This window comes from Anopheles funestus, chromosome 2RL, assembly GCF_943734845.2.
Source record: "Anopheles funestus chromosome 2RL, idAnoFuneDA-416_04, whole genome shotgun sequence".
NCBI classification, from domain to species: Eukaryota; Metazoa; Arthropoda; class Insecta; order Diptera; family Culicidae; genus Anopheles; species Anopheles funestus.
This window is the reverse complement of record NC_064598.1, coordinates 97,037,153-97,055,986: the sequence shown is the minus strand read 5'-3', so window position 1 is coordinate 97,055,986 and position 18,834 is coordinate 97,037,153. Positions and strand designations below refer to the sequence as shown.

Here is an 18,834-nt window from a genome sequence, read left to right as displayed (position 1 = left end):
CGGTTCGCGCTCTGCTTCGCCGACCCGCGCCTGTCGACAGACTTGGCTGTTTCGCGCGTGAGGCAACCGCCTCATCTTGTACCTTTTGTTTTGTACAGCATGCCAAAAACAAACATCGCGTGATACACACACACACACGCGCACAGTTCTAACGCCTGGAGGACATTTACATTCGTTTACATGTTCATAATCACCCTTCACGAGCACGCTCGTTTCGCTTTTCGGTCGTCTTCCCCAAGATTGTGGCCATACACCATTGTGTGCCTGGTTTGCCGATGGAATGCACACCAAACAATAGCGGCCAGTGTCGTGGGCCACGATGATCGTTTGATGACTCCAAGCGGTTCGCGCCAGCGACGACGGATATGATCTTGCTTTTGTTTTTTGTCCGCTTCTTTGTCTTTCACTCTCTCTCCCTCTCTCTCTCTCTGGCTGCCGTAGAATGGTAACACTTTTCTGGCCGCGTGCCTCTTACGTCATGTTTAACCCAAACCGAAACGCACGGCTTTGTTGTTGCTTCTTTACATCAAGACAAGCAAACGCCTTGATCACCCCCAAGACGCGCCAAAGAGACCTCTTCAGCGTCAGCGTGGAGAGAATTGTTTGGAAAATATAAAAGAACATCATCCACAACTCGTCTTGGAGACAGCTTCTTATAGCTACGGAATTGATGGCCGTTGTGGGACATGAAATGGAGCATATGCGTTGCGGATGCGTTTCACAACCCTCACCCTCAACCCACACCCCCCACCCTCTCCGTACCATCCGGGTGGGTGAATAAGCGCGACTGAGTTAAAATAATAATAATCAACACATTGTTTAAGACACGATGATGGCCAACGTCGCAGCTCACCTCAACAAACCATCCCATCCCGCTGGGTCGGGGTTTTGATCTTATCCATTGGTACCGGCATTCGGTCGGCAGGCGAACCAACAACCAGCGGCACTTGCAAAACGGCTCGCGGGACACATTCTAATGGACAAACGGCGGACCGTAGATTGTTCTGATGAAAAAAAATGATGTTTTCGATCCAACCCCCCCATCAAAAGGGGTATTTTCTATCAAATGAGATGTTTATCCTCAAACCTCCACGGCTGATGCCGAATGGTGGTGCGAATGCCAAAACAATGGTTCGTGTGTTTTGTTTTCGCTAGTTAGCAATAATGGTTGGACATATTTTTTCTCGCGCAACACTTTGATCGTGCTACAAACATAATGTTTTGTGTTGTAAGTTTAAAATTCTTTACCACGAAGGAAAAAAAATCACAAGAAATTTTACTTATTTACTAAACAATAAATCATTCAGAACGCTCACCAAATCATGTCCGTTTTGATGTTAAAAATAAATTAAAATTGGACCCATATTGACACACTTTAATATTGTTTTTTTTTTCTTCTAAGATTTAACAAATTCAATTCGATACTCACAAGCTGCTCATTACTAATGTGAATGTTTCCGTTTTTGAAATTAAATCTAATTGACTTTTCATGCATCCATTCGAGGAACCGAGCGCTCAGTCAGCTATCCGACGGTACTGCAAACAGGATTAATTTCCGCTCCGGTTTTCCAATCCTGAACACTTGTTGAAACACACATAAGGCGCTAAGGATCGTAACTCGTGTCGTTCTTCATCGCTTCGTTGAGAGAGAGAGCACTCAAATCTGTGGCACATTTTCATAAGGCACATCACATCGATTTCCACCGAACCAATCACCCACCCGAAACACGAAAGCAATCAAGGTTATCTGGCACCAAAGGTAATAAGGTGTTGCCACCGATCATTTACTTCCCAAAAGGTGTTGGTCAGCCGTACCATTACACACCGCACTGGCGATTGCAGGATATAAGCAAAACCTTACTATCGAAGCCACTTTTCCGGAAGAGTTATCCTTAATGGGCGATTTAGGACACACCACAACGACTCGCCACTCAATCACCGACCCCGGGGGGGCCCTCACCAACGACACACTCGAAACAGGAAATCGATTCACTCGGTTTTATTTGCAAACAAATTGACAGACACCGGACACGGTGACGAACCCGCTGGGTTGTGGGAGGATACGTACGAAGATACTAATGCTCCATCACGTCTTCGCTCACCATTATCGATGGTCGATTGGTTTTCGATTATTGCGGCACTCACTGCGGCTGGAAGTATGATTGGTGCAGAAAACCGGAAAGCTGAACTGGCTTTTTGGGCCCGTATGGTAGGAAAACGGCGTGGGAAACAAATTAAACCTTGGTACCGGACGCACCTTCAAGAGACCTCCGGATGATGAAGAGCACTGCACCACCCCGTACGCAATTAGCACAATTTATGAATATTCCACAAATTATGTGATGCGATTAACAACGCACTTAGATGACGCTAGTTGATGATGATTCATCTGCCCGTTTGGATCGCATCTTCCCGATGATGGCGTTACTTCCAAGTCTTTCTCTCCGTGGCGAGCACTTGCAACAATTGCAATAATCCGATCGTAACAAAAACTGACCCCCCTCGAGGAGTTACCGTCGGAGCCTCGATTGTGTGCGCGCGCACGCACTCTCGCGATCAAACTGAATGTGCTCGTGCGGCAAGACTTGCATCGCAGCATCCGTACGCTAGGCAGCTCTCCGGCGTGCTCCGAGATCGAAAGAGTTGTTGTGAAGAATCGTAACGAAACGAGACAGCTAGCCGGTTGAATACGATCCGTGGTGAGAATGGAGAGAATATAGACGACAAGGTAGAGAGCCATTCAGCTCATCAAACAAAACCAGATCTCCGCCAGTTTCGAAAGCTCCACCACCAGCTCGGTTGAAGCACGCGAGCTACCAAAACAACACGCAGCAATGCAGCACCTGCAGCAGATCACCCTTAGCCAAGGGATGGGAATCTTCAGCGGGTGGAGCACGTAGGAAACGTTAGCCCCAGGTCTTAGATCCATCGACGTACTGGTATTGTGAATCATGGGGTTGCTTTGTGCAAACGCTTGTTTCCTTCCAATCCATGCCGATGTCGCTCAAACGCACCCAGAGTCTTTTCCACCCCCTAAGCCTTCTGTTTGTGTGCGTGTGCTGTTGGGGGAGGGGGATTTTTCTCTTTGTTCTTTGCTCCCGGATAATCCGATAAATTGCAATTCAAATGGGCAGCGAAGACGCCAGCAAAGCCACACAGCGAACGGGACAAAAGTAAATTAATTTACGCTGACAGCAAGAAAGAAAAAAAAAGCAAACTCGACTACGCTGCAGATGAGCGTGTGTAGCAGCAGCAAGAGATATTAATATTGTTCTCTTATACCGCGTACCAACAATAGTTAATTACCCTCTTAACGAACGGGGATGCCTTTGGCTAAAGAAATTCATTTTTGTTTTTTTTCTTATAATTTCAGAATCCGTGCAGAAAAAGGGGGGGTGTACCTAGGAGGCATTTATGCATTTGCAAAAGAAGTGCATTCGTTTGTATTTGCTACAATGTTGTATATCCTTTCATTGCAGCAATAAATCAATAAACAACTTCAGTAGCTACGTAAGTACGATTAATTTATACCACCGTTAACTTATTCTTGCTAAAGCTTAAAAGGTTTCAGGTTCAATGTCTATGTTTGAAGATTGATACAATAAATTAAATCTTTTTAGCTTTTTATGTTTAAACTTAACAACTTTAGACGAAAACGTATCTATTGGTCACGAAAAAATGTATGTTTTGTCTGGAGGATACAGGAGAAATTACTACCAAGTCTTCTCCTTCCAATTTTCTGAGAGTTATGAGAGTTACAATGTCCATGTTTGAAGACTGATGTAATATTGATATTAACATTTCATGTTTGATTTTAACAACTTTAGAGGAAAATGTAGCTATTGGTCATGTTATGTCTGGAGTATACAGGAGAAATTACTACCAAGTCTTTTCCTTAAAATTTTCTGAGAGTTATTGGAGTTATAATGTCCTTGTTTGAAGATTGATATAATATTGATATTGGCATTTCATGTTTGTATTTAACAACTTTAGTGGAAAATGTAGCTATTGGTCATGTTTTGTCTGGAGTATACAGGAGAAATTACTACCAAGTCTTTTCCTTCCAATTTTTTGAGAGTTATTGGAGTTATAATGTCCATGTTTGAAGAAAACGTAGCTATTGGTCATGTTTGGTCTGGAGTATACAGGAGAAATTACTACCAAGTCTTTTTCTTCCAATATTCTGAGAGTTATGAGAGTTATAATGTCCATGTTTGAAGATTGATATAATATTGATATTAGCATTTCATGTTTGAATTTAACAACTTTAGAGGAAAATGTAGCTATTGGTCATGTTTTGTCTGGAGTATACAGAAGAAATTACTACCAAGTCTTTTTCTTCCAATTTTCTGAGAGTTATTGTGATTATTACCACAGAACGACATAACCTTAATATGTGGGGAAACTTTCCACACAACGCAACAAAACAACAACAAAAAGCATCTATCGCCCAGTTTCACCCGGTGACCAACCATGATTGGGATGTCGCGATCAATTATTGCCCTTGTTAAGATGAACATGTCGCTCCCCGTTCCAAATAGTTGCTCACCGTTGTCGACGTCGTTGAGCACAAAACTGCAACCACCCCAAAACCAACCCAAACCAACTGTGGAACGTTAGATAACTTGCCGTTCAGCAAGCCCAGCGCCCAGATAAACATCTCCGACTCACTCACGGAAAAGGCCCAAATATGCACAAATGCAACAATTGCATCGCACGAAAGGAGCCTTCCAGTACAAAGTGGTCCATCAAGACCATTATCTAGCTGTAAATGGGGAGGGTAAGGTGAAAAAGGGGAGGGAGGAGAGAATGGTTTGGGGAGGTGTTTTACTAAGCCGTCGTGGTTTCGGATTGCATTTATCAGACACCGGCGCAAAACCAGCTGCGTGTGTTGGGCAAACCAAAACTGGGATTCCGCGCTTAGGTTAGACCGCGCTAGTTTTGATATTTGCGCGTTGCAAAATGCGCCCCTATTCATAAAACTGTCTCGTGCGATTGCACTCGTTTGCCATTATTTGTGTCTCCGTGTGTATCGCTCCGTCTTCGTTCCACCACCCAATCCCGATCCCGGGTACGATTGCAGGTGCACCGCGTGCTGCGGTTTTGCAGGTGCAACACTATTTTACCGCGAAGACCAAAACAAAAAAAAAAAATGGTGTGGTACAATTTTGAACAAATTCGTAAAGCTTCTGTTACCGGGACCTGGACACCCTGAACACCAACCAACAACTCCACCAACCGGTGGAGCTTTTGCTGAGACTGCGATGATGCAATTGTTTGCCAACCGTAAACTATCGCTTCTTTGCCTACAGTATTTGCAGCGTATTTGCCCGCAAGGGCCACTCACCATCATTCCATCATAGGATGGCATGCATGCTACACCATCGTACGGGAGCCTTTTTAATAGCTTTATTTTCACCCCTTCACCACACGTCGACGACGGCGGGTGATGGACAGACGGAAAACGCAAAACGCGGACGGGTGTATTTTCTCTAGCGCTTGCTTGGCTTGGAAAACAATGTCCGCCGCGGCGGTGCAACCGATGCATCCTGCTGCAACCAACCACGAACCAACCACCGAGAGAGCATGAATGCAATTTTTACAGGTTTCACCATGTACGGAAGAGAACTGGAGCCGTACAACTTCCTAACATCGGTTTGCCAACCACCGTTCACTCGTTTATGCTTTCTTTTCCGAGCGCGTCCTCTCCAGTCTCTTTTATGGCTTCTCTCTAATGTTCGGATGTGGATTGTTCCCTCGGCCGCTCGGTAGGAATGCATTTCGCGCACTCGTTGCGCTTATCCCGGACGCGCACGCACATATTATAACAGCCACCCCGGTACGGACGGACTTCAAACTCCGCGGCTCGGCCAACGGACACCCCATTCGGTTGCTTGACAGCAACATCACAGCCTCCTCTCGATCCTCCTCAGCACACCAACCAACACCACCGCCACGATAAGATCTAGATATGTATTATGTTCCCGTTTGTTTCGTTCACCATCGTCATCGACGGCATGCGATATAGAAATGCGTGCCTGGCTGTCTCCCTCGTAACCGTGCACGGTCCAAAACCGGGCACCATTTGCAGTTTGCGATAAACAACTGCAGCCGGACACCAAAAGGGCGCAAAACGGACGGGTGTGGAGCAACGAAGAAGCGTTTGTGGCGAACGGTCTACGCCGCTTCTGATCTGCGCGCGATCTGCTGAACGATCGTACAAAACAACAATCATCATAACGACAACCACCCTCAGCGTCCCTCTGGAAAACCCCGTATCACCCACCCCCACCACCCCCTCTTAGGTGATGATAATAATAATAACAATAATAATAATCCCACCTTTTTACTTTGCGCTGAACGGCCAACCGGGAGGAAGAAAATTATGGAAAATCGTTACCAAAGCCCCCGAAGCGAGTGGGGGGGGGGGTTTCTCTTCTACCACGGCATTGGAATCTTACCACGTACGGGCAATTGGACGCGACGGTTTTACGGATTTTAGATTTCCACTGGCCGTTGGGACCATAGATGTGGTCCTATTTTTCCAGGTCACCGACAGCACCCCAGCACCCAGGCAAAGACCTGTCGGCACGGTACGCCATGGCACCATAACAGGTACCGGGCACGACACACGGCAACTCGCGCGTCCAAAATAGTCACCGAGAGCAAAACCGATCCACCGAAAGTACGCAAACGCGAGTCAACGCACCGGTCGGTTACCCGCGAAAACTTTCTCTTTCTCTGGCGAATAATTTTCGTTGTTTAGATTTTACGTTGTAGCCGTATGTAATTATGGTTTTAATTGAGACCACGAACCCCGCACGTGTGTGTCCGTTGTAGCCCCTTTGGGAGACGCGGTGGGTCGTTTTGCAAACGCATCGAACTAACTAATGCATATATGCATTCGTGACGATACATTCGTGGTGCACAAACAAATTAACTAACCATGGCAAAGATGCCCCAAACAGAGAGAAAGAGAGAGGGAAAGAGAGAGAAGGCGAGTGACGGAAACGGTATTGATTACGCGACATGGCGGAAGCTCCAAGACGACCTACCAGCGCCAGTTGTCTTTCATTACCCACACATGTGTGGTGGCACCCTCGAGCGGTTGGTCATTTGTCTTGCGTACGCCGCAATTGTCGCGTCCGATCGAGCGCCGAAGACAACGAACGCACGACTAACGCAACAACAGCGAACTCGCCTGGAAGGTGATAGATATCGTTTCCGGCTTCGGATCTACGCAATACCCCTTATTATCCTGCCAATCGGTATGAAAACTATCCACTACGAGCGGGGAGGGAAACATTATAACGAGCAAATGATCCACACGCCCAATCAATCGCTTTTTCTTTGTTTCTCTTCCAACAGTGATTGCAGTGCAAAAAGTATATTTAATTTAATTTAAAAAAAATCCAACAGAATATGAAAGTAATGTAAAATAATTCTAAATAGACTCTAAACCATCCAGTTTTTAAGTAATTAAATTTGCTTGCATAAAAATTTCAAACAAAGCACATCTTTTATTTTTCCCTTTTGCAAAGGGACGCACACAAATCTCCGATCCAAGCATCAAACCAAAAGAAGACACATCGATGGACTTCGATGCGAGCACTGCACGGGCAAAGAGTGAGCATCGAAAATGCACACAAACACAGGTCGACAACGAAGACAACGATCGGCATGACCATCGGTGTGCGATGGATGCAAACAGAAATAAATACAGCATTCGCATGCGCACGGTTTTTTTTTGCGATATGCAAAATACTTTCGCAACAAACCCGTCCATCCTCCTTCCACATGCACCATCCCGCCCACCCACCACACCGCACGGCCCAATGCAACCACCTTAATGCACTGCGGGTGACTACAAAAACCTTCCCGATGCAGCGCTGAACGATTTGCAGCCAACAAAACAACAAAAGAATTTTATTTTTTCTCCCCCCGTTCGTTGCCTGACCACCGCATGAAGTCTCCCGCGTACGGCGTTAAAGCGATACGGTGCCATAAAACAAAAATAAATGATAGCGAATGGGTAACGGGTTCCTTTCCTTTCGCCCATCAGATGAGGTCCCTTTACCCGTTCCCATGCTTGTCCAACTCTGTGTTCGTGTTAGGATGGGTTGAGAATTAGCCGAGACTCATGGCAGGGGAAAAGGGAAAAGGACGGGTATCCCGTCAGGTGACCGTTGGAGGTGTCCGGTGAAATAGAGAGATGAACTAAGACAGTAAATTCAAACGAACGCAAACGCATTGAAGGTGGTGCACACAATGACAGTGCAATAGCAGCAATGCCTCCGTCCGTGCTGGGCAGGACGTCCCAGAGCACCGATTGTGCTTTGGCTCCAGTTTCCAGTTCCAGCTACGCGCGAACGATGGAAACCCCGAGAGGGTTTGGTGCATGTGCAACCGGAACGCAAACCTGGACCTGATCCCCGGATGGGCTCCACCGTGGAACAGTTTAAGCAAAATTGAGTGCGAAAAGATAAAACCTCCATTCCTCGCCAACATTCGCTCGGACGGATTCCGGCTGAATTCCGTAGGGCGAAGCGTTGCAGGTGATCACTGCACTCGGAGGCTTCCATCCCGAAGCGTTGCACGGTTACAGCGGTGGATGCGTGTGTGCATTTCTGCCTTTTATAAATAGATAATCATTTCGCTGTAAACGGGATTATTTCATGACATGACGATGGATTAGATCCTACTCGATAAAGCATGTTGTTGGCGTGTTGTTGTTCGAGGTCCGGGTTGTACCAGCCATCCTGCCCAATTCCTCCTGCCGCACGGACCTTGGTGAGCTGACACTCTTCACGCAATGTTGCTGCCGTTGCTATGTTTCAACTCGCATATGCAGATACGGCCTTTCTTCCGCGGCCTCTTCCCTTGTTCTCAGCCACTGCTTTCAGGACTTCACTCAACGACGAACGCTAATGGAGGGAACCGTCCATCCGTTTTTTTTTTGTATCCGCCCCGGCTTTGCTTCGGCAACACTTCAGCAAACACACACGGTTCGTTTGCCAGCTAATGAGAACGAACATTTGGAAATGTGCATCGTTACAAAGGTTTGAACTGGTTAGGAAATAGCAAATGCAACAACCGTTCGTGTGCCGTTATCTTGTTCGATCGAGTGAGCGAGCGAGAGAAAGAGTGGAAAAAAATGAATAAGAAAAGCCGATTACTTTTCTAAGTCATCGATCACTCAGAATCGTCTTCTTCGGGGGTTGAGATAGCTTTCAGTGATACAATGTTTGTTCAATAGATTTGATTCATAAATTGAATATTGCAACAGTGAATCAAAGTTCAGCCCTGGAAATGTATCCAGATGTACTTAAACTGAGCGCAGCATTAAGCGTTTTCAAAGCTGTCAAAGCGTTATTATTTGACATTTCAGTGGAACGCCGATTATCCGTGCTCATCGCGACTCGGCCCCTGCCGGATAAGCGAATATCACGGATAATAGGTACAACTCTTTTTATTGATAAAAATTAGTGTTTAGTGTCTAATGGGTGGAGTTTTTTTCTTGTAAAACTAAATATTAATAATTCTTAAGTGCTCTTTGCAAAATAAATCTGTTCTATTTGGTCGAACTTGAGTCACTTTCTTATTGTGGGGTTTATTTCTTGCCATCACCGGTTTGTACTTAATATGTCAAATTGCCTTTGGAACTGTCATTTCTGAGCTGCACGGATAATGGGACAGCCGGATAAATGGTACCCAAATAATCGGCGCCTCACTGTAAAGGCGCCCCACGCCTTTGGAACTGTCATTTCCGAGCTCCACGGATAATGGGACAGCCGAATAAAAGATACCCGTATAATCGACGCTCCACTGTATATCAATTCGCCTTTAGAACTGTCTTTTCTGAGCTCCACGGATAATGGGACAGCCGGATAAAAGGTACCCGGATAAACGGCGCTCCACTGTATGTCAATTCGCTTTTGGAACTGTCATATCCGAGCTCCACGGATAATGGGGCAGGCGGATAAAAGGTACTCGGATATTCGGCACTCCACTGTATTTGACAAATGAAATTTACTAATGTGCTTAATTTTGATCCCTTTTTATCCCTTTTTATAGTGTTTTTAATGTTCTTCTCCGTTGTTTAAGACATTCTTTAAATAGTTTATCATCATCGGACATGCGATTTTTACAATTAATTCTTGTTAAACTGCTTATATTATCCCAAAATTAAAAATGTTGTTCATTGTACGCTTAAAGGACTCGCCTCTAGAAGATCTCTGGATCTTGATGAGTTCTACCTCAACAAAATGGCTGATTATGGTAATGTTTAGATAAAGTAGTCAAATACTTTGAAATAACCGTCGTACCACGACTTTGAGTGTACAAGGCATGAACATTCAGAAACTTTCCTCAAATAATTTTCTTCGAGATAAATTTCTCGCTATAAAGGGAATTTGATCGACTACTTTGTAGTGTGTTAAGGATGAATCCTTACCGATTTCGCTATAAAAACGCCTACGATAAGAAGCAACAAAATCTCAATATAAGTATGCAATCGTTTACTGATACCTTCTCCTACACTGATACCGTTAAAGGTTTCAAAAAAAAAATCACTCAATTCTACTTAGAACCGACGGCTTACGGTGCTGTCATTTAACCTTCCATCGATTCTTTTCATGCGGGATAATTTCTCTCCTTGCTGCCGAAGCTCCTGCCAGCACTCTATCGTAAAAACAAAAGCCACCGCAAATGGTGATCGTGATGTGAAAAATCATTCATCTGTCCATGCCAGTTTCCCAAAGCGCACCGCGTCCCAATCCCGTTCGCCCCTCGCCTGACAGCTGATCTTTCCCCGCTCGGCGAAATTTCTTTCAACTGTCAACCATCGTTCGTCGGTAGCTCGGTTAATTTATTTCACGGAAATAGGAAACGACAATGCATTACTCCTCGGACCTTGCCGGGACCTTACTCTAGCGGGCGGTTCGGTTCACCCCGCCGGGAACCCTCCAACATCAACCGCAGCAACCATCATCAGCTTATCGGGTTAATAATTGAGTCAAGTCACTCTGACCATTCTTCGTGCGCTTGATGCACCAGCCTGCAGCCAAAGAGCATCGATGGATTAACCGCTCATCTACACCCTTGCGATAGATGACGCGATCATACTGTGCCGGGGCCATCCCTTTCCCTACCTTGCGTTATAGCGATTTGCATACAGACGTGCATCAGGAATCCATAATCGCCATCGAACAAAGGGCGGGCGGCTAAATCGCTCTTTGCTAAACCGAACGGATCCGATCAGTGCTTCCCATGGTCTCTGCTTCACCATATACACACACATAAGGGGAGTGTAGTAGCCATTCCGCCCCAGGGCGGCATCGATCCTTTGAAGTTGATTTTCCTCCCGCTTACGGTCTGACAATCGCCTTCGCTCAGTGCTGACGGGAATGGATCTTTGGGAAGATTTTTCCAAACCCCGCACAGTGTCGCCGCCTTTGTTTCTACCGTTGATCGAACCGATCGAGTCGGATCTCCCAAGGGGACTGCGCGGCCCCGGAGCTGAAAGGAAAGCTTGGGCATGTGATCATGAAAACCCTTACCGGGAGCGAAACGCCCAACCGAAACAGCGGGATGCGACCATTTTCAACTACTTCAATTAAATTCAATTCAATTATTGAATGATGAATGCAACGTATTGTGTGTTTTTATTATAATTTACCTCGTTTTTTTGTTGTTTGGTACACTGTATAATTGGAAACATGATGTATCAATGTTTTACGGCCATACATATGTCCATTAGGGCGTGCGGAGTGCTATTGCAAACAAAAAAAAAACGGGAAGATGGCGGCTTTGTGGCCTTTGAGCCGTTTTCCGCCCGTTCGATTCCTGGACAATCAAGTGCAATCGAAAGCGTGTACAAAACAGGGGAAGGGGCATTCCGTCTTCGTCTTCGATCGATCGGAACCACAACGCTGAGCGACACAGCAGAAAACGGCTTAAATTATTGTTATCATTTGTTTGTTTCCTGACCGAAACTCACCACTCCAGGAGGGGGTGGTTTTAGGTAGTGCGCGAATACAACGATGCACTTCATCACACCTCACCTGCACCAGGGACGGATAGTGTGTGATTGTTTACAATTGCAATTGCCGATACAGAGAGACACACACACACACACACACATACTAACACGCGTGGATCACGAAATCTGTCCCTTCGTGTCGCGTAGTTAAACAATCGAACGAGCCACCTCTCGACCATTGTAGCTCTCCCGCCCACCCCCCAAATCGCCCCATTGGGGCGGCATTTTTTCCTCTGATTTTTCCGCAATATTTATGTTGTAAGGTACACTGTGACGTCATGGGCCAATGCCGCCAATGTGTTTCGATCACCCTCGTTTGTCTCCTGGCGACGAGATCATGCAGCGTTGAACGATTTAGGAGACGGGCCTGGAGCGAAAGACATTGTTTATTGTGTACTTTTTGCGGCTTTTCCTCAAACCCTTCCGCGTAGGGTGTTTTGCACACACACCCCCACCCCCGTTCCTCCCTTTTCGGGTGCAGCAATTGACAATCGCGGATAAAGTCCGTCCGGTTTCGTCGAGTTTCCTTTTGCCGCGCGAGCGCACCCAACTTTGTTTTATTTTTCTCGAACGATCGTTTTAAGCAAAGCAATGGCGGCATCGCCCTTTGTGGTTGCTCTCGTTTAGCAGGTCCTCTTATTCGTTTCTCCTCCTTCCCAACCGCACATACCGCGGCCAAAGTGAACGCGAACGGCGGCTGGTGAGTTTGAGAGAATTGATGGTACCATACAAATGGTGACATTCGACGGAAGAATGGAATTGATAGGATTAATTTTTAAACACTTATAATTGCACACCGCCTTCACGTTTATCAATTCAATATGTGCACCGTGTGCCGGTCGGTTAAAGGCTTTCGCAAGCATTCCCAGCGTACTCCATGTTTGCATTTCGAGATTGATGTCGCACGAAGGCGAAGAGTTATGGTTTTTTTCCCCAAGTTCCATCTCGAGCTCGAGGATCCCAGGAAGCAAATTAATGAGAGTGATCTTTTTTTCTCTTATAGAAACAGTTACCATAAGGTTCAATTAGACAGGAATTTTATATGCAAAATGGGCATTTGCCAGAGCTGGTATTAGAAGGAAAACAAATGGTGCATTCTTTCTTCATCCTGTTTCGATGAAAAACGCGTGCCATTTGCGGGTAGTATGCAGTCGATTGAAAAGTTGCTTAGTATCGGGTTTTGCCTCGCAGCAGTAAGCCGTTGCCGTCGTGGTCGTTGTGGTCATCATTGTGGCCGGATACCTAATGTACCGTCTGCCACCACGTTTTTTGCCATTTATCCGAATGCAAAAAAATAACACATAACCGTAGCGTTAAGGTAAGTCTGACAAGCACAATCATTCACTCACAATTCCATTTGCAAGCGAGAAAAGATCAATCTAAGTCATCTAACATCCATCTCCAGCTTGTCGAGACTTTGCCTTGGCCCAAGGGCTGGCCGTCTGTAACACTTGAAACAGAACTTACCGATATTTATACCCTTGTGTGGCTGCTGCAACTATCCTCTCTCTCCAGGGGCAGGTTTTACTCGATCCTTTAACTATGATTGGGGGACTGGCTGTGAATGATAGACGTAGAAAAATGGACATGCTTTAAGAGAGGATTCAACCAAACGTCAAGCAACGACAACAACGGAAAACGGAACGGAAATGATTAAGATAATTCTTAAAACAAACAGGCATCGTTTCGTCCTCCGGTCTCATTTCCCGCTCCCTTTTTCCCCATCCTCCCACCAACCCCTTGCTCCATCAACGGGCGATGCAAAGCACGAACCTTCCTCAACAACAATTATGAGGTCATAAAAGATTACCAACCAGTCAGGACAGGCTCGGCTCATTAATCAAAGTGCTGCCAGGCTTGGGATCATACAGAGAGACGAGTAACAGGAGCAACCACGGCGAATGGAGCGTTGTAATGTTTCAAAAATCGAAAGAGGGAAGAGCTAAAAACACAACCCATCCTCCATCCGGGCTTTATACAATTTACAAAGATGCATATTATAACGAACGCAACAACTCGAATGAAACTATAACCCGACCACATAAAACAAAAATAAAGGGGAAAAAAGTATCGAACACACCAGGATGCTTTCCTCCATAACAACACAGTGCTCCACAGTGCTCCGGTCTATGCTGGTACGAGGTGTTTTGTTCATAGCTGGGAAATAGAAAAGAGGCTCCCGGTACAAAGGAAAAAAAAACCCCAAGAGGGGAATGTATCGGGCACGCACGCATTCTGTGGGTTTGTTTTTCGTACCGGGCCGCAGCATACGGCAGGGCCAATTCTTGTCCGCCCCGGGGTTCGTTCCTCGTGGGGATGCGGAGATGATGTTGTAAGCGCTACAGAGATGAGCCCCATTGGCGCTGGTGAAAGTATGGCAAAAGCGCTATACCTAAACGATCGATGCCATACAATATAAACGACTTTTCGATGTGCTGTGTGTGTGTGTGTTTGTTTTTTATTATTTTCATTTCGTAGTGTGTTTATCGCTTTCATGTTTGAACGTTTGGCACGCCATGTGCCCCTAGCGGGCAACTTCGTGCAATTTTCTTTTCTTTTTTATATATATTGTTTAAAGCTTGAGGGCTCAAATGCATTTTTAATGCATCTCGGTCCACCGATAGTACAAGGGAGTTAATAGGGACACATTAGTTGTTTTAAGAAATTAGCACATTTATTTTAAATAATGTGTGAATTGTGAATATTATGCTGTTTTTTATTTAATAAAAACTAGTTTCGAAAAATAAACATTTTCACCATGCCAATTGACATTTTCACAATTTTATAAAATTGCTCATTCTTATTGAAAAATATCAAACACAGCAATATTTGATTTTCTTTTTAATTTGATTTGATATTTTAATAAAATTTACTCTTTTTTCTATTTCTCAAGAATCAAATATTATTGCCTTATTTATATTAAAATTGTCATCGAAAAAGTCAATTCTACTTCAAACACATTTTGCTGCACTAAGAACTGTTACGATAATTTAATCCGTACCACATTACACTCCGTTTACAATCGTAGCTTTCTTAACAAGACTTCCATTGTTGGCTGTTTAACAACAAAACAACAACAACGAGGCCCTAACGCACCGCAAAAGGAGCATTATGTTCGAACAAAACAACAACAACCGCCGATGGATTGGAATTTTCCCTCCCGTTTACACCCATAACCACTGGCAGTGTTTTCGGTGAGAAAAAGGGAAAACTCCCGTCCCCTCAAGGCTCGGTGGAAAATGCGACCATCGCGGCTTGGAACCGATCGGCAATTCAAACCGTACCGCCAATTGTGTCGTCCGGCCGCGAAGTGAATGGCCCGACGACGTGCAAACTGGTTTCTGGCTGGGAGAAGACGGTTCGCCTGCAATTATTCACACCGATTCGTCCAGCCAGCCGCACCATCCGGCCATCTAACCGAAGAAGGTTTGTTTGTCGATTGTTTTGCTGACAACATGGCTGCCAGTTACTGTGCCCTGGCCGGGTGGAATTAAAAATATCATCCACCCAGTGGTTTGCTAATTTTAAAATGGTAAGAAAATCACCTCCACAGGATGCCGTTGGGATGCTGTCGCATCGTCAGCTCGGTGCTGAAAGGTTTCGAAATGTAATAACACTTTTAACTCGATCTTCATTATAATAAGCGCCATTTGCGACCCGTGTATGCGTGCGTGTGCGTCTGAAGATGAACTATCCACCGCTTGGACAAGTTAGCAATGGTTTGCTGATTAAAACGCATCCTCGGCGCTAATGAAAAGCCCCGTTAACTGGTATGCACGTTACAGAACCAGCGCTGCAGGTTGCGTTATCTATTTCGCGCTTAGATGCAGAAAAACGGGACAGACACAAACACATCCCTACGAAAAGCACAAAGCAAGCACACCCCAAATGCGTCCCGGTACGATCGTTTCAGCGAGCGATAAATTTAATTACTCCGGTAAGTAAATTTCATTTGCACAGGAACCGGGCCACCGACCAGCCAGGATAGAGGGTCGAATGTTGTTTAATTAAAACTCGAGCCCCGATGCGGTTGCATTTGAAAAATGTTTCCACCGGAATCGGTCGCCCATTCCCCATGCCGACGACGACGACGACAATAATAATGAAAAACGGCTCCAACTAAACAAACGCAAATGTGAGGGGGGACAGGCTGATAGTAGCGGGATGGCGTCACTCCCTGGCGTCTAATTTACGTGTGGCACACCATCATCCCCCTTTGCCTTTCGGGTGAATAGCCCCGGGAGGGGTGGGGGGCATGAAACAGAGGTGGTGGAAGCGAGGAATGGAAAACAAGTTTTTCATTAATGCGCTGCAGGTTCTGGAAAATGTTCGCATCGCTCGTTTAAATACGCATTATAAAAGCTAAAGCATAGTTCCGCACCGCACCGTGTAAGTTGCAGCTCCACTTGTCCGCTGGTTTTGCTTTACTGCAGTCACGAAATCTGTTTCAAACGCTTCAAACGTCCAAACGAGTGGTTTTTGCAAAAAAAAAAAACAAATCCAGGGTGAACCATCCCTCCGGTTCTCTCCTGGGGGGGGGGGACTTTCTTTCTTCATCCTCTTCTTCATCTTGTCACAAATCTAGGGATTTGCGTTCCAAAACCCTTCCATCGAGTCGTGTTGTCGTTTTTTCAAACGCACCCGTTTTCTAATCCATACCCGATTGAATGGTCACTTAACTGTTTTTTTTTGTACCATTCTTTCCAACCGCGATTGCATTCGCCAGGTGGAAATGGACAGTCGGACGCAATTCCACTGCAAAACGCATTAAGTGCAAGAACTATGCAAAAATCAAACGATAAAAACCAATTTAGCATCTTGCCTATTCACCGCCCCAAAAGGTCGACACCGTCATCATCATCATCATGCATCGGTAGAACCTGTGTCGGTGTACATCTCCACCTGGTGAAGCAACAGAAAAAAAGCACCAAAAGCACCAGGAACATATGCTGCAGCGATCTCTTAGTTTTGCCAATAAAAAAAAGAAGAACGAAACAGACCAACATGCCTGCGCTGAAAGGGGGGTTTCAGGTGGGATAATAAAGAAACTAAAATAATTAAAATATTTTTTCTCTCCTTTGCTCCTTTCGGACGATCTTCGGACTTCGGCACCATTCCTAGAGCGCAAAACCCAACTGCTGATAACTGCAATGCTGCAATGGAAGCAGGTGAACTACAACGGTCGGACGAATGCGACGACCACGACTAGCGATAGGAAAATGGGTGGGGGACGAAAAGGGTGAAAAAACAACAGAGAATAGCAAAACGCAAACGCTGAATGAGAAAAATGCCAGAATGCAGGGCGGGAAACAAAACCGGGTCCTGCGTTTCGACACAACATACGTACAATTATAAATGATCGCTGCACTGGAACATCTTTCTTTCCCAATTCCCTTCCTCTTTCTCTCTGTCTCTCTGTCCCTCTAAAAAAAACGGTTACTAACATTTGCCCAACAGATTTCTCCTCATTTACACTAACAGATCAAAATCCACCAACCTGGCAGCTGGCAGCACTGGCGCAGTGGTTTAAGGGTCGGACCACAACAACAAAACGAAAAAAAAAACCCAGGAGATTATCGCAACGGGCAACGCTGTACGCAAAGATTTATTTCACATGAACGATTTTATCTTATAATGGTACGTTTTATCTGTATCTTTGGCGTTCGTTTCGTTGCGTTTCGACCCGATCTAACAACAGCTGTTGCGGAGTACGGAATGGAGCCGCTCGTTGTGTAGTGTACGATCGTCAACAGTGTAGCATAATTAATACTTTACTACTTTTCTTTACTTGTATTTATAATTAGTTTTACCTATTTCTAGTAACACTTTTATGAAAGTCACACTTGAGGCTTTTCTTTTCGTGATCATCGCTCTCTTCCTTACAACCGTCGCATTGTGGTCCAGCGTAGGCTGATGGATGGACATTTTTATGACGATTTTTGTTTTTTTTTGTTGTAAAACATTTTAATATTTTGAAAATAAACAATGAATTTTTTGAACGTGGAAAGAAAATTTCTAAACTTGCAAAAAATAAAATTGCTTTTTTTGTCCACCTCTGGACAGCTGTGCCGTTCCGTTCCAATGTTTCTCCTGTTTTTCTGCTGGACGCTTAAATATGCGTGTCTTCCTTTTGGCTCACGCTAATTTTTCTAAGGTGCAAAATAGAAAACACACGGCACTCGGGAACCTCCAATCTTCCAATATCTCCCCCCTCTTTCTAAACCCCACTTCTTCCACTTTCCGCCCACTTCACTCCCACCGGGGGAGCATCGGGAATGAAACGGGATCTTTGCGGCCATGCGCCAAAACCCGAATGTGAAAATGGACGCGATGGCGTAGGACGATGGTGAAGTGAAAATCGCATCCCGGCCCTAGCTATACTGGCCTGGCCACGAACCGTACATTGTTACAACAAATGGTGGAGAAACAATAAATTTTAAACCCAACCACGGCAAACGGGACGGCCAAACGAGAAAACAACTTTTCTTTCCGTTTTGACATCGGCGTAAGATCCCCATAAGCATAATGCTGAACGCGGCAAGGTGGCGGTTCGGTGGCGTGGAGAGGTGAAGATGCTCTATCCCTTCCCATTCTTCCACACTCCGCGTGATTTTATCCCATACAAGGGGAAGATGCATCTGGTGCATCTTGTCAGCTTTGTTTTGTTGCGTTGCGCACACCTTGAGCGCCGAGCCCCATTTTACCGCCGACCGTTGCATGTCCCGCACCTTCTGATCCACTTGTCATCATGTTCCCGGAAGGGGGTGGTATGAGGGGATGGGGGGAGGTTAGGA

General features: G+C 45.4%; 1 protein-coding gene across 5 annotated transcripts in view; it reads right to left on the bottom strand.

Annotated features, from left to right (window-relative positions):
• Positions 1-18,834, bottom strand: part of LOC125763357 (uncharacterized) — a 46,648-nt gene that overhangs the window by 9,051 nt on the left and 18,763 nt on the right. Inside the window, exon 2 of one of the 5 annotated variants that reach the window (XM_049426415.1) lies at positions 13,508-13,598. The exons of 1 other annotated variant lie outside the window; for it this stretch is intronic. The gene's annotated coding sequence lies outside the window, so the exon portion shown is untranslated. 3 more of the 5 variants (XM_049426419.1, XM_049426417.1, XM_049426416.1) reach the window with 3 other exon arrangements.